Source organism: Typopeltis vanoorti, chromosome 6 (assembly GCF_054136105.1).
Source record: "Typopeltis vanoorti isolate ZY-2024b chromosome 6, IOZ_Tvanoo_1.0, whole genome shotgun sequence".
Taxonomy (NCBI): Eukaryota; Metazoa; Arthropoda; class Arachnida; order Uropygi; family Thelyphonidae; genus Typopeltis; species Typopeltis vanoorti.
Window position 1 is genome coordinate 70,008,310 of NC_143554.1, and position 27,132 is coordinate 70,035,441.

At 35.7% G+C, this 27,132-nt stretch overlaps 1 protein-coding gene across 6 annotated transcripts in view; it reads right to left on the reverse strand.

Moving 5' to 3' along the window:
• Window positions 1–27,132, reverse strand: part of Tlk (Tousled-like kinase) — a 641,803-nt gene that overhangs the window by 611,200 nt on the left and 3,471 nt on the right. For 5 of the 6 annotated variants that reach the window (XM_090394231.1, XM_090394230.1, XM_090394235.1 and 2 more), the window contains exon 2: window positions 18,007–18,142. The gene's annotated coding sequence lies outside the window, so the exon portion shown is untranslated. Of the gene's footprint in view, window positions 1–18,006; window positions 18,143–25,398; window positions 25,481–27,132 lie in introns of those variants that run through there. The other variant, XM_090394232.1, reaches the window with a different exon arrangement.

Sequence of the window (27,132 nt, forward strand, 5' to 3'; positions counted from 1 at the left end):
ATGAAGGTCAGCAATGAAAAGACAAAGACAATGAAAATAGGCAGAATCATTGAAAATGTCAACTGTGTTGTGAATGGAGAACCTGTGGAACAAGTAAAACATTTCAGCTGCTTAGGCACGATTTTTAGTGAAGATGGTAAATTAAATATAGAAATAGACAACGGAATCAGCAAAGCTGGTATGGTGGGAAGTCAACTGAATAAATTCATATGGAATAAGAGAGAAATTAGTCAGAACACTAAATTAGCTGTATACAAGACAGTGTTCAAACCAGTTTTAACTTGTGGATCTACAAGCTGGGTCAGAAGTAAAACACTTGACCAAAGACTAGAAACCGCAGATATGAGAATCCTGAGAAAGATTAGAGGCGTGAACAGATGGCATCAATGACAATATCATATTAAAAACAAGGATATTAGGAAAGAACTTGACATTGTCAGCATCCAGGAATGCTTTGGCAGAGCTAATCTCAGGTGGTATGGTCACTTAAACAGAATGGGCAAGGAAAAATTAGCAAAACAAGTTTTCTCTGCCAGGTTGGTAGCAAAACGACCCAGAGGAAGACCAAGATATAGGTGGATTGATACGTACAAAGTGCCTTAGACGATAGAAATATAAGATCTGATAATGTTGGAGTCTTGACAAGTAACAGAGTGATTTGGAGGAAAATTGTAGACAGGCAGTTAGTAATGATGTAATTTTTTCATGTAGTTCTATCATATCCTGTACATCCCCTTGAGGGTACATGGCAGGAATTTGATGATGAAGTACAGTTACATCCTGAGTTACGTAACATACGACTTACGTTAATTCGCAGTTCCGAATTAATAAATAAATAAATCTACTAATAAATCTACTAGCGTGTATGAACACGTTTGTGGCTTTGCACAGGTGCGTCTTTGACAGCCTTATTGCAGTACAGTAGTAGATGCCTCATGCGGTTAGCTCAGTCACTTGTTATCACTGCTAGTTTCATTATTTTTTTTACCCTTAAAATGGAATGCAAACTCAAAACTGAATGTGCTGGTAATAAATCTAAAAAACGAAGGTTTGCAATTACTTTAGAAAAGTTGAAAATAATTCGTATGTATGAAGGCAGGAAAATTCTATCAACAATAGCTCAGGAAATAAATTGACCTATTTTGACAGTGAATACAATAGTGAAGGATAAAGTTCGCCCTGCTAAAAGCATGAAAGGTGCGGTAGCGTTGAAGGGCACAATTATTACCAAGATGAGGCTGGGTCTGATATCAGAGATGGAGAAATTGTTGTCTCACTGGATAGATGATCTGACACAGAAGCAGATACCATTAAGTTTACTGATTATCCAGGAGAAGGCTATGTCCTTATATAAGGATTTAAAAGAGCAGGCCGGCATCATGGACGTGGAGAGTACATTTAAAGCTAGTGCTGGATGGTTCGAACGATTCAAGAAACGTACAAATCTGCACTTGCATCAAAATCACAAGTGAGGCAGCAAGTGCAGATATAGACGTGGTAAGTTGATTTGGCAGAAATAACTGAGGGGGGGGGGGAACTTCTGGCAGAAATAATTGAGGAGGGTGAATATTTGCTTGAGCAAATATTTAATGTCGATGAAACGGCTCTGTTTTGGAAGAGGATGCCAACATGGACATTTTTTTTTAATCACCCCTAAAATGAAAAATATCTGATTAATGGCAAAAAAATTAATGTAAGACAGCAGTATGAGTAGCCATTGACCATTTTATTGCATGTATGTAATTTACAAATTTAACTTTTATGTAAAATTCGAGTTATGTAAAGGTTTATGGAAAGCATTACTCACGTAACTCGAGGTATCTGTATTTCAAAATCGTGTTTCCAGGGTGCAAAAATTCACGATGTTAGCCATGCCATCCAGATGCAAAAAGCTAAATCAAAGGAAATGATCATCTTGGTTGGTACCAATGATTTGAGAGGCGAGAAGTATTCTATGAGGGAGGATTAAAGGAGTTGCCAGAAGAAGCAAAACTGAAGAGCGATAAGTTGAAGATGGTAAGTCTTCAACCACGCTATGATAGAGGCAAACTGAGGAGGGGGGCACTGATAGTCAATGAATCTATACGTAGATTGTGCAAAAGAAATTATGTAGAATTTGTAGATCTGTGGTCTCTGTTTGACAGAAAGAAGGATTTGTACAATGCAGATGGATTACATCTGAATGGGTTTGGTGTTAGATGTCTGGAGAGAGCTTTGTTCACCGAGCATGCTGATGTCCAAATTCACGAAAACTTAAGCAATTAGGGTGGAAGCAAGTGAGTTTGAGAGAAGGGACCCATGAAGCGAGCTAGTGTGAGAATGACCAAGTGAGGAATCTAATCTCTCAAGCAAAAATATTGAATAGGTTAGTCAATTCAGAAAGTAAAGGCGGGTGGGGGAATAAAGGGATGTTGCTGTTTTTATATACTAATGCCAGAAGTATCAGGAACAAGAGGGATGAGTTTTTGGCAATGGTTAGTGCAAACTCGCCAAAAGTTATAGGCATTAATGAGACTTGACTAACAGCAGATGATGTAGTTACAGGAACTGAATATGAAGAGTTCAGTATTTTCAGGGAAGATAGAGAAGATAGGATGGGGAGGAGTACTGCTGATGATAGCAGATGAATTGCAATCAAAAAATAATAAGAGACAGCCGGGAGGGTGGCTGTTGAATAATCTGGAAGATATGCATCGGCAAATTAGTACAATGAGTACAGGTTGAATGATTATTATGGGGAATTTCAACTATTGAGATATAGACTGGAAGGAAGAAAGATCACATGGCAGAAAGGAAACAGAATTTATACACCTGCTGAGAGATAATTACTTAAGGCAGCATGTGATGGAGGGGACTGGGGATGGCAGAATATTGGACCTGGTCACAGGATCAGAAGAGCTATCCATAACCAAATTCACAACACTGCCTCCAATTGGTGAAAGTGACTATGTGGTCTTGACTTGAGAAATTGTAAAACATGAGGAATATTCTATCAAGAAGGGGTATTTGTGGAATTACAAGGCAGGTGGTTATGGCATGCTTAGGAAGAAGCTTAAATTTGTACCATGGCATAAAACACTGCAGGGTAAGGATGTTAGAAGTTCATGGGATATAGTTAAGGGTCATCTAGAGGAAGCAGTATTAAATTGTATACCTCGGGTAAGGAGGGTTAATCAGGTAGGAGTTAGAATATGGATGAGTAATATCATTAAGTACGAGCTGCAGAAGATGAAAATGCTATGGAAGGTATATAAACAGAAAGACGACCAGCAAACTCATGAACAGTACAAGGCTCAGGCAAAAAAAGGTGACCAACATGGCAAGGAAGGCAAAAGGCAAAATCAGATTACGAGAAGAATTTAGCTGAGCAAGCCAAAGGAAATCCCAAAGAGTTCTTTCTTTATGTGGCAAGTAGAAGAAAGAATAACTATGGAAGATTAACCTGAATGAGTGATGATGGTAACGAGGATACAGAAGCAGATAAAACAGTTGAGTTACTGAGGGACCACTTTGCAAGCATATATCTTCCTAATGAGGTTACTGCTTTTACCTATGTGACACACTAATGTGGGATCAGATGTGCATGAATTGGAGGTCCTTATGATATTGCAGAATCTCAATGTATAGCTGTGGGATTAGATGGGATATCAGCTAGGGTTTTGCAAGAATGTGCAAGAGAGCTGGCAATGCCTTTGACTAAGCTGTTTAATTTAAGTTTCAGTTCTGATAGAGTTCCAAGGGAGTGGAAAGAGAAATTATTCCTTTGCATAAGGGAGGTTCTAAGACTACAGCAGCAAATTATAGACAAATCAGTATCTCAGGCATGGTGTCAAAAGCATTACAAAAATTGATAAAAAAGAGAATTCAAGAATGGGTAAATAAAAATACGAGGGACTTCCAGAAAATAAGTTCTGATGGGCTGTCAGAGAAACAAAAATATACTTACAAAAAAAAAAAATGTTATTGGAAATTAAAGTAGACATCTTTCACTACTTTTCTACATAATTTTCACCATCATTCAGGCAGTTATCATAACAGGACTGCAAGAGTTGTATACCTTTGTCATAAAAGGTTGCCGCCTGTGATGCAAACCATGCATTGACTGCATTTTTGACCTCGTCATCGTCTTGAAACCGCCAGCCACCAAGGAAAGAGTTCAGATGTTTGAACAGGTGAAAGTCACTTGGTGCAAGGTCAGGACTATATGGGGGGAGGGGATGGAATCATTCCCAGCCGAAGGTGGCAAGAAGTTGTTGTGTTACGCTGGCCATGTAAGGGAGGATGTTATCATGAATCAAAGCTCAATAATTTGCTGATGAATTTCAGCTGCTTTAACGTACCTTGCATTCAAGAAACAGATAACTGATGTAATGTCACATGCGGCAGGAGATTCGATTTTATATGCAGCGGGCAATTCGATTTTCTTAGACATTATAAACTCATCAAGAAGTGTACGCACTGTGAGAATGTCTAAAAATGGCACCAATGCCTTCTAAGGAATCAGCAAACTCAACACACATGTGCACCACTGCGATCGCAGCACTGCAGTGAAAATATTTAAAAACGGAACTTACTTGTTTGCTGATTTTCGAAATTAGGTAGAGTAATAGTTAATCAAGGCGATATAGAGAGCTTGCAGGACGATTTAAATAGGCTGTCAGTATGGACAAAATATAATGAGCGTCAGTTTAATGTTGAGAAATGTAAAGTAGATTACAAGCTGTTTAGCACATTGATGGCACTGTACTCCAGGAAATAGATGAAGCCAGAGATTTAGTGGTGGTAGACAGAGAATTAAAGTTTAGAGAACATATTCCTAAGGTTGCTAAGGTAGCACATAAGATTACTTGACTGGTGAAGAACACATTAACAAGTAGAGATACGGAAGTTGTAATTTCTCTTTATAAGGCCTTGATAAATCCACATCTGGATTATTGTGCTCAAGTCTGGTTCCCCAGGTTTCTTGGATATGTGGAAGTTGTGGAGAAGATTCAGAAGCGAGTGACCAAGATGTGGCATGTGGAATGTTCCCTATGAAGATAGATTGAAGATGTGTGGATTGCAGAAGTTGGTAGACGGAGAAAAAGAGGGGATATGATAGAAACATTTAAGTTGCTCAATGGATTTTATATGATAGATGCAGGAAAAATGTTTCAACATTTGGCTAGAGGGACCAGAACAAGTGGTCATCCCTGGAAGTTGAATAAAGGTGTGGTCAGTAGGGGGTGTGAGGACTAGATTTTTTGCTTCGAGAGTGAAATGGGTTGCCAGTCAGTTGTGACTGCTTTTTCTATTAATGGGTTCAAAGAGAGGTAGGATAGATTGTGTGTGAATGCGATGTGTGTGAATGTGATATGTATGGACAGATTGGGTCTCCCACGATGAGTCTTCAGACTCCATGGAGATGCCCGTATTATAATAATAATAATATTACTATTATTATAGTAAGAATACTATATAAATTTACTGAAGTGACAATAAGAAATCATCTCCAAAAAATCACATTGAAATATATGAAATATATTAAGTATCATTCATCACAAACATTCTGGGTTTGTGGAGCAGACTCAATTCCATATGCAAGAGTCACTGGAAAAGCCTACAATCTCCTACATAGTAGTGGGCACCTCATAGAGAGCATAATAAGGATTGAAAATTATATCATTCAAAACTAAAGTGGTACAGTAGATTACGTTTAATCCCCATTACAGAAAATATTATTTACAACAGCAATGTTAATGTATTTTTTTTTATCTTCCCTTCTGGTCATTTATGACTTGCTACTGCTCCATTATGGTAAAACAACCAAAGATGCCTACCATATATTCAGTAAAAATTCAATGAATAAATATTATTTTATGTAAGTAATCCACTTTGTTTTGCAATTTAATGTGAAATTATAATTCAATAAAGAGAACAAATGTAGGCATGCTAAAAAATGAAATATGACTGTGTGTCAGACATAAAACTTATTTATATATACAGAAATATATAGTAACTTGACATTGAATAACTAGAGTTTTGCAAGAATGTGCAAGAGACTAGGCTCTCTAATTTTAGTCTCAGCTCTGGTAGAGTTCCAAGGTAGTAGAGAAAGAGGGCAAAATAATTCCCTTGCATAAGGGAGGTTCTAAGACTGCAATAGGAAATTATAGACTGATCAGTATCTCAAGCATAGTGGAAAAAATACTAGAAAATTGGTCAAAAAGAGAATTCAAGAATGCAAAGATAAAAATATGATACTATAAGAGGGGGCAAAATGGCTTTGTGAAAGTCAGTCATGCCTTAGTAATTTACTAACTTTTTATAAAAGAGTAACAGCTGAGTTGGATAAAGGAAATGGATATATAATGATTCTGTTGCATTTTGCAAAAGCATTTGACAGAATACCATATGAAACTGTTATGCAAATTAGAACAAATGGGAATGGATATGACACTGGCTAAGTGGATAAGAGGGTGCCTACTGGACAGATATCAATAAGTGGTATATGGAGAGGTGAATCAAGGTAAAAAACAGGTGACTAGTAGAGTGCTGTAAGGTTCAGTGCTTCAACAGTGGGACCATTGTTGTTTAATTTGTGCATAAGTGATATGGCTAATAAGAAAACATTGATAATTATGGATGATTTCAATTATGGCAAAACAGACTGGAATGAAGAGACAGCATCAGGAAACAAAGAGAATGAATTTCTTGAGTTTTTAAGGGACAACTACCTTTAGCAGCACATAACAGAGGCCACACATGGATCAATCTCTTGAATTAGATTCTCATTAGAAGATATTATTGTAAATGAAGTATCACATCTTCCTCCAATTGGTGAAAGTAACAATAAAGTGATCACTTGGGTGGTAGGCAGTCATATAAGGACTTTTGTGAGGAAAGGGTTATATGTGGAACTATAAGACAGATGACTGTGATAAACTCAAGAGGCAGCTTGCAGCGATATCATGGAATAAGGAATTGAATGGGAAGGAAATCAGTGCTGCTTAGTGCCTACTCAGGAAGTGTTTGGTAGATGCAATGACTGAGTGCATTCCAAAGGTCAAGAGATTAAATAAGATGGGTGTAAAATGGATGTCTGAAGAGGTCAAGAATGTAATCTGGAAGGAAAAGGAATTGTGGAGGTGGTACAAGATGAGTGGAGATTACCAGTTACATGAGGAGTACAAAGAACAAGCAGGAAAAGTAATTTGCTTGGTAAGGGTAGCAAAAGTGCAGTATGAGCAACAGTTAGCAAATGGTGCTAAAGGAAATCCTAAGGAATTTCTTCGATATGTGGCCAGTAGAAGGAAGAATGATTATAATGTTGGTCAGTGATAATAGTAGAATGACAAACTGAGGAGGACATAGTAGAAGTGTTTAATGAGCAGTTCATTATTAAAGTATCCCATCCTTGTGATTGTAACATAATGCAGAACATGAGTGCAGTGGGAATGGGAGAGCACCCAACGATGGTGAGTGAACAAGATGTATGTGAGGAATTGGGTAAACTTGATATCAACAAAGCCATGTGACTTCATGTTATATCACCATAGATACATCTTGAGAGAATGTTCCAGGAAATGTTAACAACAGCTTTAACTTAGCTTTTTAACATGAACCTCAGAATGGCCTAAGTTCCAAAGGAGTGGAAAGAGGACAAAATTGTTCCACTTTAAAAAGAGGGTGATAAGACTAGAACTTTGAATTATAGGCCAATTGGCTTGTCTAGAGTTCTGGTCAAGGTGTTGGAGAAGCTAGCGAAGACAAAGATTCAGAATTGGGTAGACACAGCAGAATTCTCTTTAATGGACAGCATGGGTTTGCTAAAGGAAGATCGTGTTTCAGAAATCTGCTCACTTATTATAACAAGGTGACATTGGACAAGAGGGATGCATATACAGTAGCATTTTTAGATTTTGCAAAGGCTTTTGATAGATGATTGCCACATGACAAACTAGTAGTTAAATTGGAACAGATGGGGTTGGATAGTAGATTAGTGCATTACATTAAAGACTGGCTGTGTGATAGGTATCAGCGGGTTGTGTATGGGAGAGAGTGATATCCTAGAAGGTCATTAGTGGTGTGCCACAGGGGTCTGTTTGGCTATTTTTTAATTTGTATGTAAATGACATTGGAAAGAGTTTAAATGGTGGTATACAGTCATTTGCAGACAATGCAAAGTTGGGGAGAATCTAATGCACTATGGGAAGTACAGCAGATGTTGTAGCTTTGCCAAAATAACTGTCTAAATGGATGAGCATGCAGAGACATCAATTTAATGTAGCAAAGTGCAGGGATTTAAAATTTGGAAAACAAAGATGGGATGCAAGTATAAGATTCATGGGAAAGTTTAGAGGAGGAAATGAAAGATTTGGGGTGATGATGGATAGGAAATTGAAATTTTGTGGATATTTTGCTAAAACTGTGAGGACAACAGAGTGCATGATGGGAATGATGCAGAGAACTCTGACATGTAGAAGGATATTTTAATTCCATTGCACAAGGCACTGATCAGGCTACATATGGATTATTGTATAGAGATTTATTCGCCTGGTTTTCAAAAGGATGATGAGATGTTGGAGAGAGTTCAGAGATTGCTTAAATTGGTTTCTGGTCCTCTGGAATGTGGAATATGAGGACAGCTTGAGAGAATGCAAATTACAGAGCCTAGGGATAGAAGGAAGAGGGGAGACATATACGTTGGTAAAGGGTAATTATCATATTACCGTGGATGCAATTTTTCATAGAAAATCTGTGAGAAAGCGAGAGGCCTGGAAGCTGTATAAGGTGGATGTGAGCAAAGGAGTGAGGAGTATATTTTTTTTTGAACGGAGAGTGGTGGGTGCTTAGAATGCATTGCCAGAGTGTGGTGAATGTAGGGACAATGAATACAACTGTCAGGGTATGAGCTGCGCATATGAGAGTAGGCCCACCCAAAATGAGTCTCAACTCCATGGAGGTCTGCTGATAATAATAATAATATGATTCAATATGATAGTCATTTTAACTGTGATTAAAACTAAGTGATGATCAATTCCAAATCCCCCTGTATGTTATTGTATCCTGAACCATGAGATATCGTTATCAATGATAACAATCAATAAGTCTTTCTTTTTTCCTTGTCTTCTTTCCCTGTGAATGTGCATAACTTTGTTGAAAGATGGTGTATGATGACTAGTTCATGTCCTTAACAGAAATCCAATCCATCAGGTACTTATTAGCTTGCCCTTTTCTCCAAAATTTCTGTATGCTTGAGATTAATTTCTTAGCATACTGTTTAGTCTCCAAAAAGGACTAGCTTTTCTCTTTTATGTTAGCTACCTTCTCTAATTATTTGAAAAATGCCTCCACTTCTTCCTCAGAAGAACCTTCTGTGAGACCGACACAAACAAATTTCACTGTTTTCCCATTTTCTTCAGGGCACATTACACAGTTGTAATTGTGCCCTGAAGAAACTGGTTAAAAATTTAGCAAAATAACAAGTAATGCAATAAATTATTTATCTTGTTCTTTTGGTTTTGTTTATACCATACAGTTTGATAGGAAATAACCACCAATATGCAAGCCTATCTTTACTGAACCATATAAATAATTAAATATATATTTTGTGAAGTTTGATACTTTATCTATTATGAATTCTTTATGATAATAAAAATCGAGCTTTCTGAAAATGTTTTACTGAATGCATTTAGTTAGACACTCTCTTTGGTATTACAGTAAAGTTTCCAGTTGAATGCTGCTGTCTATCCTCTCTTTCTCTGCTCACTAATGTCCGAATATAAGAGTTAATATGAGATCCTACTATATTTATTATTTAGTGGATCTCACCTGTTCTAGTGTTCATCACCTCAGAAATACACCAATTATGTCTCCATATAATACTTCTCTAGTTCATCTGCCAGCTCAACTTCTTTTCTGTTGATGCTGCTTATGTTGATGCCTATCTTCAATTCTGCTAATGTTGAGTTTGTTCCAGTAGCTGACTTTTTACTGCTGTCACTGTTCTGACAAAAACACTGGTTGTAGATTTTGGGAGGGAGGGGGGGGGGGCCTTGTTTAACCAGACAATGACCCAGCTAGCATGAAATTCTGTTGTGTTGTTGGACCATCGTTTTGTTTCTGGTTTATCTGGCAGTAAATGCTATCCACATTTCTAATTAATAACAGTATACTTCTATCCTTCATCAAATAATGATGAAGAAATTATCACCTATCATTAGAAATTTTGATTGCTAATGAAAATATATTTCCAGTTCATAAACTTTCATACAAGATGACACAAAAAAGTACTGAATAACTACAACGATATATGATATGGAGTAAACAGATTTATTAACAAAGAAGTATGTGTTTACACATGATGATATGTATATCCACAACTATTGGTGGAATCTTGGTTGAATAAAGCATTAACAGAAGAAGATTATGTGCTCAAAATGGCACCTAGTCTTTCAAGAGGTTGTGTAGCACATGCAAAAGTTCTCTGTCATCTTGGAAAACAAGGGTTGTGACATATGTAATTTTATCCCTTATATCATCAAGGTTTAAAGGCAAGTCATGATGGAATACCCATTCCTTCAACACACGCCCAAAGGCATCAAGTGATGTGAGATCAGGAGAACGTGAAGGGTACACAAATTCTGTGAACTTTGAAATAAGCCTCCTGGGTAAGTGTTCTGATAAATAGGCTGCAGAACCACTTGATGTATGACAGGTTGCTCTGTCCTTTTGGAATACCTGTGCACGAAATAGAATGTTTTTTGCACAACACATCTTATGCAAATCTTGGGTGAATGGAACCAATACATTCTCGATGTAGCATTAGCTATTCAAGGGCATGGTTACACCAACCTCTTCAGTGTAATAGGGCCCAATTATGCCATGACTGGAAACTGTACACCATGAGGTGACCTTCTCACTGTGAAGCGGTATCTCTTGGACAAATTCAAGTCTCAAGAAACCTGTAAGTTCATCTGTTTACATGACTACTTAGATGGAAATTCAATCCGAGAACTAAACATTATGGAGGACGGACAGATCTTCATAGACACACTGGCAGCACGCATGCACAGTATTCCTGCCATGCAGCATAATCCATTGCTGTTAAACACTGACCGATCTGAATGACGTATGAAAAGGCACCATCTCCTTATGGATTCTCTGTAGTGACCAGCTCGGTATTCCAAGTTTTACCACTGTTCAGCAATGAGTGCATTTTGGAGCTGTAATACTTGCTCCAGGCACATGTCCGTGATTCTCATTTGTGTTAACAGTTCGTGGCCTCCCTGAATGCTCTTTGCATTGCAGCAGAATACTCCCGGTACATCAGAACCTCTTGATTAATGCAATGACACTATTGCTTGATATTGTAGGCTTGGACCATTTGCTCTACCAACTCTGAATGGATGAAAATAATGCTCAATAATAAATGTCTTTTCTTACAACATCAACACCATTACTACATCTAAATGTAATAGCATAGACCTCTACACGTGCTCTTCTATTAATCTACATGCAGTCAAATGGCATATCTCATAGTGCATGTATTAAAAAGGGGAAGGATGTCAAAGTTCAGTACTGTTTTTTTTTGTGCCATACCATATCTTGCGTACTTTGTAGTACACAAGATATCAAAGCCTCAAGAGTATTTACCATAATTAATTTAGGATGAAGGAAGGGATAAATAGCATCCATAAATGTTTGAATGTCATCATTGCAACTAAAATGTATAGCACTTTAAAAAAAGGCCTCATAGTTATCCATTATATGATAACAATCATCATATAAGAGAGATTTCTCTCTCTCTCTCTCTCATTTTTTTCTATTATAAATGCTCATCTATACGTGATGAGCCTGTAGGAAACACAGCTTTCACTCCTGAACAATTCTTTGTAAAAATCAAAAATTTTCAAAGAATATTCTTTGTAAAATTTTTGATTCTATTCAGAAGACAGCAACTAACTGATATCCATGACCTTGATTTCTTAGTTACTCCATTCCCTATGACACAGTATATTTCTTCTCCCATTTTTCTACAGATAATGGGCACTGGTTATTAAACTAGCATTCATTATCCCTCCAAACCTAGTCATAGGAAAACAGCAATTAATGAAAGTTTTATAAGGTCCAATTTTACTCCTCTATGAATCATCTTTCCATCTTCTTATATTAACTGCACAGTTCAAAATACTATCCTTATTCAATAGCTTTTTCAAGGATTACAAAAATAGTTTAATCAATACAAATGTTTAAGAAAATTATTTCTGTCTCTCTCTCCTCAATCTCTAAGTTATAGTACCAGGTTCATTACTGGTATTTAAACCATCTTATATATACAATTGCTTTAAAATAAATTTAAAAAATCTGCTTCACCACCACTTGTTATAAAATCTACATAAAAAACTTTCATATCATTTCTTATTTAAGAAAAGCTACGTATCATTCAAACATCGACAATTTTGCACTTTCTTTAACTTAGTAATTAAAATCAATATGCATATCATACAAATATACTAAAAAATCTGGAATGAAGAGTATAAGATATACCGAATCAATAATAGTACACAATCAGTAAATCAAAGAATTAAAAATCTATGTTCATAAATCTAGCCATATATGTAGCTATTTAGGATGTGTAAGATCTTATTAAGTAAAACCAAAAATAAAGTATGCATAAACTTTTGTTACATAAACATAAGTGTGAAGAGAGTTAGAAGAGTAATAGCAGTGATTTGAAAGAAAAATGTATGATAATGTGATTGTTCAATGAGAATTTGGAAGTACAAAGTCAGGGAAATTAGAATCTTTGGGGGTGGAGGCAGGCAAGTGTGGGTCCAGGCAACATAGAAATTAGTAAATGGGAGAATGATCACATGATGCAAAATGTAGCACTGCAGGTTAACTTTAGTCAGCTAAGTAATAGAAGGTGTAAAGCAGGTTATGGGATGAATGGGATATTGCACTTTATGTATACTAATGCCAGAAGTATTCAAAATAAGGTTGAGGAGTTTTGGGCATTGGTTAGCAAAACTCAGCCAAAAGTAACAGGTATTAGTGAGACGTGGTTGAATGAGGATGATATAGTCAAAGGAATAGAATGCAAGGAATACGGTGTCTTCAGAGAGGACAGAAAGAACAGGACAAGGGGGAGAGGTTTTGCTAATGATAGCAAAGGAATTAAAGCCAAAAAAGAGAAGTACATCCAGGGGAGGGGGCAAGAATTCAAAAGACAGTTCATTTGAGGTGATCTGGTGTGAGGTAGAGGCTAACAGGAGACTAAATATGGCTGCTGCTGCTATAATCCAGGGGATATATGGGAGAAAGTACATGACATGCACTTGCAAATTTACAGATTGAGTAATTATTATTGGGGATTTCAATTATGGAGATATAAACTGAGAAGAGGATGGTCACAGGTAGGGAAGAAAATGGAATTTATACAGCTGCTGAGATATAATTACCTGAAGCAACATGTAATGGAAGAAACACAAGGTTCAAGAGTGCTGAATCTGATCATTACATCAGAGAACTTAATGCTAACTGATCTAGCTATGCTGCCTCTGCTTGGAGAACATGATCATGTAGTCTTGGCAGTTAAGGTATTGGAGATTACTAGACATGAAGAATTTTCTATTAAGAAAGGATATGTGTAGAATTACGAAGCAGGTGATTATGACAAGCTGAGGAGACAGCTTTCAGCAGAGCAATGGCATAAGAATTTGGAAGGGAGAGATGCTGTTGTTGGCACATGGGAGGTAGTCAAGGGCTTGAAGAAAGCAGTATCCAAATGCATACCTAGAGTTAGAATTACTTTGGAGTATAAATCAGGGAGGAGTAAAAATGGATGAACAGCTTCATTAAGCAGGAGTTGCACACAAATAAACGCTGTGGAGGGACTATAAAAAATAAAAGGTGATCAGAATGCCTATGACAAGTATAGACAAGTATAAGGTATAGGCAAGAAAGGTGACCAGTATAGTAAGGAAGGCTAAGCCTAATCATGAGAGAAAACCAGCTGATGAAGCCAAGAGAAACTCTAAGGGATTCTTTTGCTGTGACAAGTAAAAGGAGGAATGACTATGGAAGGATAACTTTAAAAAGTGTTGATGCTGGGAAGGTAATAAAACCAAACCAAATCAAATCAAATAGTTGACTACTAAGTGAGCATTTTGCAGAGGTGTACCATCTAGGTGGTGACATTGCAATGCCAGATGTGACATTGACTGATATTAAAGTAATGGAGGTGCTTAAAATATTGTAGTACCTCAACACAAACACAGCCATGGAATTAGATGGCATATTAGCCAGTGTATTATGAGAATGTGCAAGAGAATTAACAGCTACTCAGACCAAGCTGTTTAATTTAAGTATCAGTAGTGGGAAGGTGCCAATGGAGTGAAGAGAGAGCAAAATAGTTCCATTGCATAAAAGAAGCTCTGAGACAGAAGTAGCAAATTATAAGCCAATCAGCAACTCACAAGTGGCAGTTAAGGTATTGGAGAAATTGGTGAAAAACAGAATTTAGGACTGGGTGGATAGGACTATGATACTCTATAAAGGACAAGATGGTTTTGTGAAAGTTTTTTTATTTTTATGTGGTTACCACCCATGAAAGGTTATTACTAAACTTATAGTACATTTGCACCGTGGATAGGCTAAAGATTCCCCCCCCCCATTTTTTGTGAATTTTATATATGTTTATGTAATTTATTTATTTATTTTTACATGGTCCAGAAGCCCTACTCTAGAGACCAAACATGAAACTTTTTCAGCCAATTCAGGCCTCCAATAAGCAGGATGGTGGTCTCACATCCTACTTACTGGATAACGAAATTCATCTTCCACCTAGAGGCAATCATAAACATCCAAGGCCATGGCAGAATTCGAGCCGATAACCTGTTGGTTGGAGAGTGGGTACGCTAACCACACAGCCAACCAGCCTGGTTGGTCTTGCCTTAGTAATTTGCTTACTTTTTATAATCAAGTGACAATGGATAAGGAAAATGGCTACTTGGTGATACTGCTAGACTTTGCAAAAGCATCTGACAAGATTCCACACAGAACTCTATTGCATAAATTGGAGTAAATGGGGATAAAGATGAATTGGGTGATTTGGATGAGAGGTTGGCTGATGGACAGATATCAAAGAGTGGTTTATGGAGGAGTTGAATCTAAGAGAAGGCAAGTGACCAGCAGTGTACTACAGGATCAGTACTTGGTTCTTTGTTGTTTAATTTGTATATCAATGATACAGAAAATGATTTGACAGAAATATGACAGGAATGATGCTAAACTGGGAAGAGTGATAGTAAATGAAGGTGATGAAGAGATCCTGCAGAAAGACTTAAACAGACTAACAATATGGGCAAAGATAAATGGCTGCCAGTTTCATGTGGCCCAGTGTAAGGTGATGCACTTTGGAAAGAAGCAATCATAAGCTCTGTACTAAATTGATGGAACTGAACTGCAGCAAAGAAACAGATGAGGCCAGAGACTTGGGAGAATGATAGTGGACAGGGAATTAAAGTTTGGAGGGCATATTGTAAAGTCAGCCAAAAGAGCACATTAAACTAGATAGTTATTGAAGAAGTAGAGACACTAACAAGCAGAGACAGACAGGTTATTATTTCCCTATATAAGATTTCAATAAGGCCACATTCAGGAGATCCCATGGTGAAGTTGTGGAGAGGATCTAGAGGTGACAAAGATCGTGGCAGGTCAGTGGAATGTTCCTTATGAGAATAGACTGATGGTCTGTAGACTTCAAAAATTAGCTAATAGACGAAAAAGAGGAGACATGATAGAAGCTTTTAAGTTATTAAAGGAGTTTTATAGGATTGACATTAAAGACTTTTTTCAGCACATGACAAGAAGGGAGAGAACAAGGAGGTCACCAGTGAAAGTTGTGTAAAAGAGTAGTTAGCAAGGGTGTTAGGACGGTGGTGAATGGGTTGCCAGAGGTGAATGTGGGTGCTTGGGTGCTTTGTCAGTGAATGAATAGGTATTGTGTGAATGATGGCTAATTGTGAATAATGGTCTCCCACTATGAGTCATTTCTGAGACCATGGAGATACCTGTATAATAATAATAATAATTTTCACCTAGGATTAATCAATATACAGTAAATGAATGCATATAATTTTCATTAATCAATATATATATATACTGTGCTGAGGACAATCCACAAGAATTCTATCGATATGCTGCAAGTAAAAGAAAGAATGAATATGAAAGAATAACTCTTCTAAATTCAGATAGTGTGTGGGTTACAGATGCAGAAGAGGTTGTTCAGTTAATGAGTGCCCATGTTGTTAATAGCTAATCAACCTGGTGTATGCAACATTGAGCTCACTGTTACCTTTTCACTAGATGAAGAAATGCAGGTGTATGAGGACAAGGTATTAGAGCTGTTGCACAAATTGAATAAGAATTCAACAATAGGGACTGATGGGATATCAGCATGTGCTAAAAGAGTGTTCAGCTGAACTGGCCATTCCTTTGACTAGACTGTTTAATATGAGTCTCAGAAAAGGGAAGATTCCGCAGGAATGAAATGAATGTATGGTAATCCCATTGCATAAGAGCGGTGCAAAGACCAATATATTCAACTATTGATCAATCATTATCTCAGGAGTGGTGGTGAAGATATTGGAAAAATTGGTTAGAGCTTGCATTTAGAAATGGATTGCAAAGTAGAGATTCACAATGAACAGCATGGGGTTACTAAGTGAAGGTCATGTTTTAACAACTTGCTCACATTCTATAATACTGTTATCACTGAATTAGACAAGGGGGAATGGATACACCATGATACTTTTGGATTTTGCTAAGGCTTTTGACAGAATACAGCATGGAAGACTGTTGCATAAATTGAATATGGGTTTGGATTATAAAATATTAGCATGGATAAGAGGATGGCTGACTGACAGATATCAAAAAAGTGGTATACAGGGGATGCGAGTCTGCAAGATTTAAAGGAATTAGTGGTGTACCACAAGGATCAGTGCTTGGTCCACTGTTATTCAATCTGTACATTAATGATATTGGGAAGGATTTGACAAGCGACATACAGCTATTTGCTGATGATGCAAAGATAGGTAGGGTAATCAGGAATGCTGCTGATATGCAGTACTTGCAGAATGATTTTGAATAGGCTGGAATTGTGGGCATGGGAAAATGGGTGTCAGTTTAATGTCAGTAAATGTGTAAATGTAAAGTCATTCACTTTGGCATGACTAGATATCCAATGTTATGTTATATTATATTGGTGGGATCAGGCTAGAAGAAACTGATGAGGCTAGGGATCTTGGGGCGTTAATAGATAGCAAGTTGAAGTTCAGGGGGTCATGTGGCAAAGATTGCAAATACAACTCAAAAGATAATTGCAATGCTGAAATGAACGTTCACATGTAAAGATAAGGATATTATTTTTTCTCTTTACAAGGCCTTGATAAGACCTCACTTGGACTATTGCGCAAAGGTCTGGTCTCCTGGTTTCTGTTGTGATTCTGATATACTGGAGAGAGTACAAAGAAGAGTGTTAAAAATGATATCAGGATTGTGGAATACTGAGTATAAAGAAAGATTGAGAATTTGTAGACTGCAGACAGGAGAAAGAGGAGAAATATGATTGAGACTTACAAACTTCTGAAAGGGTCATACAGGATTTCAATTGATAAAATTTTTCAATTTGTGGAAGGTGGGGAAAGGACGAGAGGACATCCTTGGAAGCTGAGAATGAAGGCCGCTAAGAAGGAGGTGAGGACTAGATTTTTCTCTCATAGGGTGGTGCGTGATTGGAATGGATTGCCATTGGATGTTGTGAGTGCAAGCAGTGTGAATGAATGCAAGAATAAGTATGATAGCTGGTGTGTGTAGTATGTGGCCTCCCTCGATGAGTCTCTGACCCCCTGGATGTTTCTCTTAATAATAATAATACTGATTACCCTTATATGAATCAATATATATATATATATATATATATATTAAGTAGCAGGTGGATGTATTAAAAAATGTACTCACAAAAACCACTAATCAATGCGTAAATGTCTTTCGAGTTTAAGAAATTCCTCTTTTACACAATCTTCAGCTTCGTTTCAAATACGCATATTTCTTAGATCATTCTCCTTTTGTTTTTGGAAATTTTTCATCACTGGTGCTACAATAACATAAAGGAAATAAGTTAATCAACAAATTTTATTAATAATAAATACTAATTTAAATTTTTTTTATAATTTTATAAATGTAATTTTGCCTATATATGATTAAAGAAATATCTACATTAATTAGATGAAAATGATTTACTGGAGTAACTATGTTCATTTCTTTATCTTTTCTGCACTAAACAAAGTAAGATGTTAAAAAATACTGTCAACTCATATAGATGAACCTTCTTGAAGAAATTTAGCAATTATTGTTAAATGACTCTGGCTAATTACAGTCTGTATCACTTTTCTCTTTTGCAAGTAATATTGGCTATGTACTAATAAAATGCTGCAGTTTTCTTTCCCATGCTCACCTGCCCCATCCAAAAGTTGGCAAGTTGACTTTTGGATATACTAAAGTGGGATTTAACCAGCAGTACATTCTTCAATTCACTTTAACTTCTATTAAAAATATTAAATACATAAGTCAAATGAAATGTTAACTGCAAGAATGAATAAATAGTTTGTTCAAAATCAAATCCAAGTCCCATATTCCTTTTCATGTTATGTTCAATGACCTGTCATGGCTAATAAACTTGACTTCTTTGAAAACCCATATAATCCTATCTACATGCATTATGGCTATGAAATATGTGTTCTTCTGGGTGGTTTGCATGTTTGAACAGTAATAACAAGAAAAAAAAAAAAAAAAAACTGCTGCTTAACCTATACAAAATATTAATGAAGAAATAACTCTAAATATTCATACAGTTATATAGCTTACTGCCACAGTAAGCTTTTTCAGAAATACATCTTAGATATAAACTTTTGCCTCATTATGATAGAATAAAAATTAAAGTAAAATTTGCTTACATAATATTCCTTGAACTATATATTCTTTTTATATATATTCATCTTCTTTATGTTAAGCTCAATGACACCTGTAACAACTAAATAACTTGGCTTCATAGAAATCAATTAATGCTATGACTAGTTGGTTAATTCTATCTATACAATCTGCTATGTCTGTCATTTCCATGTTCTCTGATTTGTTTTGTGGGATGAAAAATTTGGGTTTCCAGGAGGAAACCCTCTGCTGTTTTCATACTACCAGATAATTCAACTTTTGGTTTCAATTGATAAGCACTTATAAAGGTTCTTCATGTCCTAGACGTGATTCAAATCTAGATCTTTCCAACCAAAGGGAATCACAAAAACATAAAAATAAATAAATAAATGACAACAATAATATTAATAAATGAAAAATAACTGAAAGAGCATTTGTATCTCAGTTGGTATAGACAATGTCATCTGGTTGGAAAGAGGTGGTAGATCCCCTCCCCCCTCTCCCAAGAAAACTAGGTTTTTCAGGAGGAAAAAAAAAAAAAGGCAAACTGTCCAGAGAATACAGGCAATTGGCACACATAATACCATGCAGATAGGATTAACTTACCTATTAATTTAGTTTTTTAAGAAGCCAAGTCACTTGGCCACAATAGGCCATATGCCTAATAAGTGAAAGGGATGAGATAATAATAATAAATGAATCGAGAACTAAGTAGCAACACCAAATGTTTATTCAATTAGGTCAGTAAGAAAATAAATGCAGCACCTGTTTCTTTAAATCTATTATTAAAGAAATGCAATAGTAAGCAAAGTTTCCTGATTTATAGATTTAAAAATCAAAGGGTAAAAAAAAAGGAACATACCTTATCAATAAATTTACTTTTTTTTTTTTCTTATTCCTTTCTAGTCTAATTTTATACTAGTTGAAATGTATAAAAACAATCAAGATTTTCTGCAGAAGCTTTACAATCAATAGTACAGATATTGGTTAAGAATACTTTCCTTACTGAAGGCCAGGATCATCATCAACTTCCTTTCATGATTCTAGGCCAGGTAACCTGTTTTTGTCTTGGCCAACCATTTCATCAGTCTACCTCTATTCTTTCATCCCTCTGGTTTTTAATTCTTCATCTCCCTGAGTATTTCTTTCATGCATTATTCATTCAAGATGTTCTTTCCATTTAATACTTATTTTTTTTATTGTGTTCATTATTGTTATTTTGTTCAGCTCTTTTAATGCCTCATCATTTTGCTTTTTATCTTGAATAGCTGCATTCTTCTCTTTTATTTCATTTCTGCTGCAGCCATTCTTGTCACTTTTGCTTATTATCCATGCTTCACTTCCATGTAATAATGCTGGTCTTGATAAAATATTATACATTGTTAGTTTGATTTGTTCATAACTACTACTGGTCTTCATGTTTTGTTCAGTAGTCTATTTACATTTCTAACAAATTCCAGAATTTGTTAGAAATGTCAAAATTTTCATTATATAAAGCTTCATTAGGAAGAAGCTTAAATCTGTGCCATGGCATAAAACACTGCAGGGTAACAATGCAAGTAATACATGGGATATAGTTAAGGGTTATCTAGAGAAAGCAATATTAAATTGTATAAAGCAATATTAAATTGTGATTAGCCCTCCTGACTAAGGTCAGGAGGGTTAATCACGTAGGAGTTAGACAGATGAGTAATATCATTAAGCATGAGCTGCAGAAGAAAATGCTGTGGAGAGTATATAAAGAGAAAGTGATCATGAACAGTACAAGGTTCAGGCAAGGAAGTTGACCAGCATGACAATAAGGCAAAATCAGATCATGAGAAGAAATCAGCTGAACAGGCAAAAGGAAATCCCGAAGTTTTTTCGTTATGTGACAAGCAGAAGAAAGAACAACTATGGAAGATTAACCTTAATGAGTGATGATAGTCATGAGGTGACAGAAGCAGATAAAATTATCGCATTACTAAGTGGCCACTTTGCAAGAGTATATCATCCTAGTGACGTTACTGCTTCAACATATGTGACACACACTAAAGCAGGAACAGAGGTGGATGAATTGCAGGTTGTTAGGATATTGCAGAAATTCAATGTAAATACAGCTGTGGAATTAGATGAGATATCAGGTGGGGTTTTGCGAGAATGTGCAATAGAACAGGCAATGCCTCTGACTAGGCTATTTAATTTAAGTCTCAGATCTGGTAGAGTTTCAAGGCAGTGGAAAGAGGGCAAAATAATTCCCTTGCATAAGGGAGATTCTAAGACTGCAGTAGCAAATTATATACCAATCAGCGTCACAGGCATGGTGGTAATAGTAGTAGAAAAATTGGTAAAAAGAGAATTCAGGAATGGGTGAATAAAAATATGATACTATACGAGTGGCAACATGGCTTTGTGAAAGTCAGTCCTGCCTTAGTAATTTACTGTCTTTTTATAATAGAGTAACAGCAGAGTTGGATAAGGGAAATGGCTACACAATGATTCTGCTGAATTTTGCAAAGGCATTTGACAGAACACCATGTGGAACTCTGTTATGCAAATTAGAACAAAATGTGATGGATATGACACTGGTTAAGTGGATAAGAGAGTGGCTGCTAGACAGATATCAAAAAGTGGCGTATGGAAGGACAGAATCAATGCAAAAACAGGTGACTAGTGGTGTGCTGCAAGGTTCAATGCTAGGACCATTGCTGTTCAATTTGTACATAAATGATATAGGAAATAACCTGAAAGGAAATATTCAGCTGTCTGCTGATGATGCAAAATTAGGTAGAGTAATGATTAATCAAGGCAATGCAGAGGCTTGCAAGATGATTTAAATAGGCTATTGGTATGGGCAAAAGATAATATGTGTCTGTTTAATGTGGAGAAAGATAAGGTTATGCAATTTGACAAAAACAGATTACAAGCCATGTATCACATTGATGGTACTGTACTCCAGGAAATAGATAAAGCTAGAGATTTGGGGGTGAAGAAGTGGTAGAGAAGATTCAGAGGCGAGTGACCAAGATGGTGAGTGGTATGTGGAATGTTCCCTATGAAGATAGAGTGCAAGTGTGTGGATTGCAGAAGTTGGTTGACAGGAGAAAAAGAGGGACTATGATAGAAACATTTAAGTTGCTTAAAGTGTTTTATATGACTGAGGCTGAGGTAATGTTCTGCACTCGGCTGGAGGGGTTACCCTCGAAGATGAATAAAGGTGTGGTTAGTAGGGGTGTGAGGACTAGATTTTTTGTTTGGAGAGTTGTGAATGAGTAGAATGGACTGCAAGAGTCAGTTGTGAGTGCTTCTGTTAATGGGTTCAAGTAGAGGTATGATAGATTGTGTGAATAATTTGGGTCTCCCACAATGAGTCTCCAGACTCCACGGAGGTGCCCGAGGATGTACAATAATAATAATAACTTATTTTATAGCTCAAATAACGAAAATTACTGACTTGTTCAATTATTCTGTTATTTTATTTTTCTTGAGAAATTGGCATATATTGTTTTATTATTAAATTCAATTTATATACAACTTTATCATAAACTATCCTCAATTACTCCAAATATCACTTGGTCATCTTGCAAAAAGTAAGATATCCAAAATAACATTTTCTATTTGGATTCCTTCTTTGGTGGTTATCCTCCATTCTTTAATTCATATAAATTTTAATTAATATTGGAGATAGGGGACATTCTCGTCTAAGTTTCTTTAAATGTTTGGGTTCTGTTTCCTTTTTTATGCTTATTACTGTTTTCTCACATAAGCTACAGAATTTATATGAAACATCAGTTAATACATTTTAATGCATGATTTCTTTAGTATACCAAACAGTTTATATCAGTCTATCTTGTCAAAAGCTATTTTATAATCTATGAATGCTAGGTGTGTTTTTTTAAAGTTGAATTCTTTTCTAGTTTCAATTAGTATACCAAGAATGAATATATGGTCTATGTGTCTAAAGACATTCTGTTCTTCATTTATAATTTCTTCAAGAATAGGATCGATTCTATTCTTCAATATTTTGGAATATATTTTATAACTTATGTCTGTAGTTTTTGGTTATCTTACCAATGTTATATATATTTTTATTAATGTGAGAAATCTCTGGTTAAATTTATTTCCTGCATATTTCATAAGTTCTACTAACATTTTTTATCTTCTCCTGGTGATTACTGTTTTTTTTTTAATTTCTTTTAATCTTTACTTAATTCTTATGATGTTATACAATTTGGGAGAGTATTATCAGTTGCATTTTCTAGAAGTCATTTTCAAGCCAAGGATAAGTAAAAATATTTAAGAAACTATTACCATCATCAAATTCCTGATATGTATCCTCACATTTCAGTTATTTATTAATCAAATTGTTGCCATCTATCAGAAAGCACAAAATTTCAAGTATGATATAATTTTTTGATTCCCAATAGGTGTCAAATTATTGCGATTACACTATAAGCTAAACAAATTTAATATTGGAAACATTCCTTTAATATACTGATTTTAAGAAATCCACAGATGAGAAACTTCTTTATATGGATATTATTTCTGGAAAAATTTTCCATGTTACTCCTCTAAATTTATATTAATTTTTATGGCTATTTTTCCTATTTTTCTTTAGAAGCATTCTTTTCATGATGTCATTAACTTTGTACTCAATTTTTTAGGGCATTATTGATATTTTGAAGACATAGATACATAGATGAATATAAGAAAAGAATAATTTTGGACATACCTCTGTAGGATGTTCTTGGTTGTCTTCTTTCATAGCAGCATCAGGCATATAGCGATAAACATTTATATACCACTGCTGAAGTATGACAGAAAGGAAGGGGGTGGGGGGGTGAGATGTGGATATAGAAAGAGGTGGGAGAATTGCAAATAAGATAAAGGTATGTAAATTTAAAACCAAGATTTCTAGGGTGGACTGTGAATTCTTTGGGAAGAACTTGAAAGATGGAATATTTTTAGGAGAAAGGAAAAGGACAGAATATGATGAATGAAGATTAGGAGAGGAAGTAACAGGGTGTGAGCAGTTTCGACTGAGTGTTGTCTTCAGAGCTCTTGGGAAAAGTAGAGGCTAAGTCATGTCGGCTTAGTGTTTTGGTCTTGGGTGTATCTGTGTTGTTTTCCTTTGAACAGAGTCTTAACCTAATTTTTATGTTGTGGAGCTTCCAACTCTTGGAGATTATATAGGGATGTGAATGTTTATTGAGTTTTTGTCACATTTTATGGCTATTGTTTCCGATATTCTAAGCATTGTTTCTTTTTCCTGTATGTCTACAAAGCCGTAATAGTAGCCATACAGGAAAAAGAAACAATGCTTAGAATATCGGAAACAATAGCCATAAAATATGGCAAAAATTTTATAAACGTTCAATGCCCCATTATAATCTCCAAGAGTTGGAAGCTCCAAAACATAAAAATTAGGCCAAGACTCCATCCAATGGAAAATAACACAGATATACCCAAGACAAAAACACTAAGCAGACATGACATAGCCTCCACTTTTCTCCCAAGCTCCAAAGATGACACTCAGTCGAAATGACTAACACCCTGCTACTCCTACCCCAAATCTTCATCCATCATATTCTATCCTCCTCTTTTCCCTAAAAATATTCCATCTTTCACCTTCTCCCAAAGAATTCACAGCCCACCCTTAAAATCCAGGATTTATATTCACATACATGGTACACTGCACCCTTCGATTGGAATAGGCCTAAGTTCGATTTTCGTCGCGACGGGAGGAATCTTTATCTGGACGATTTCAATCGAAGGTGGGTTAGCCGATCTCATACGGAGGTAGCAGGGTTTTTTCTCCCGGAAACTCGGGTTTTTCATCCCGCATACAGACAAATCGGCCCTTCAGAACACACACAATTTACAGACAAAAATACTAGTTGTGATGGAGGTGGGTGGTAGATGGCGTTGATGGAGACGATTCGTAGTAGCGGTTCGGTGTAGTGGTTGAGACAGTTGTAGGTGTCCTCCCATAATGAGTCTTCGGACTCCTTCGAGGTATAATAATAATACCTTTCTCTTATCCGCAATTCTCCCACATCTATCTCCACATTTCGACCCCCCCCTCCTTCCTTTCTGTCATACTTCAGCAGTGATACATAAATGTTTATTGCTATACACCTAATGCTGTTACGAAAGAAACAGCCAAGAACATTCTACAAAGGTACGTCCAAAATAATTCCTTCCTCATATTCATGTATTTATGTCTTTAAAATATCAATAATGCCCTAAAAAAAATTGAGTAAAAAGCCAATCACATCATAAAAGGGATACTCCTAAAGAAAAATAGGCAAAACTTCTTTATATGTTTTCACCATAAAAAATTTATGGAAATTTCCTCATCTAAGAAAATCATAAAAACAACACATTACCAAAATGAAAATTTTCCAGTAAATAAGGTGCTTATTGCTTGTATGACTAACCTACCTGTTAGAAATGAGCAATCATTTTATTATTAGCAAAACAGAAAGCAATCCTCAACTGGTCAAGATTACTAATGACTTCAATCCATGAAAACACATCCTAAAGAACCAACTAATTCCATTAATCCACTCATAATATGTATATCTATTACATAATTCTAATGAGTAAGTGATAGTTTAATTGATCAATGTGCCTTTCAGTTAAATCAAAATAATGCAATAGCATTCTGGTATAGTAATATCATTTATTATCATAGCAACTGAACTAAGAGTTGTTTTGGCCCAACTTACTACACATTCAGTTTATATATTGTTATTAATTATAATCTGTTCATTTTACAATTAAAAATTATCTGAGTTAAACATATTTCATAACATCGAAATGCATCTAAAAATGTTTGAGATATATTTAAACTATAAATATATTCTACACCATTTTACTAAACCTCTAGGTAATAAAAATATTCCTTTCTGCAGTATTACTAATCAGTATTTGATAATATATTTCAAGATTAAGAGGAAGAGCGTAATGTGACTCATGTTAATGAATTATTAATCCATTATTTAATGTCTAGTATTATTTTCTTAAACTATTTATTTCAAAGACTGCCCAAGCTGCAATGAAATAATTTTATTGTATGAAAGAGGCAGACTGTTTTAGTTTGTTTGAAATTACATCTAGATTGCACTACGATGAGTCTAAGGACTCCTTGGAGTTGCCCGTAATAATAATAATAATAGTTTTATGGGATAAAAATCCTAAGCTTCCAGGAGGAAAAACTGTGTGACCTCCATATGAGAACAGCTAACTCACCTTCGGTTGAAAAGTCCTTATTAAAATTCTTCACATCCAGTATAAAATTTGAACCTAAGTCCCTACAACCACAGACAAATGCCATAACATCCAAGTAACTGCACCATGGAGCATAAAGAGATGAATGCCATATAATTGCTAGTTCTTTCAAAAGTGACGTAACTGAGGTACACATTTCATTGTTTGGAATTATGGTTTTAGAATAAAAAATCCTGCAACCTCTGTATGAGAACCTTGCGTAATGCTATATAACTTGTGATATGGCAGAGTATGACCTCTGCTGTCCTTGCAACATTAAAACCATAAATCATCATCATCTGTATGAGATTGGCTAAAGCAATTTCAAATGAAAAGCTCTTATAAAGGTTCTGAACTTCCTATTTAGATCCATGTCTTTCCAGCCAAATTGCAAATGTCAGAACTGCACTATGGGCAGCTTTAAATCTTGAAGCATGATAATTCAAGGTTGACTGTATTTAAGCATGTGACAATTTTAACATCCTCCAATTATCTTAGACATGCTTTTTCTCCTAATGCACAACACACTTGCATCAAGCAAACCTTTCCTTACATGGAATGATCAACTGATCATTCCATATAAAGAAAACTGAGTGCATGATAATTTTATTATCCTGTACTTGTTTAATGTCATTAAAGTTGTCTGTGTGTCTCTCCCCTTCACAGAGACACACCTAAAATAGCATCCACTTGCATCAAGTAACTTCAGCTGATGATTCCCATATATGATTTTGAGATATTAAATAAAATACAGATATTAGCATTAACTTATTAAAATAAGATCTCTAGCTACATCACTTGGTAATACATTCCAAGTGCCAAAATTAAATATAACTTAAAACAATTAACCAATAATGAAACATGCTGTTCAAGAATAGATAACAAGGGCTGGGGGTTATATATCTG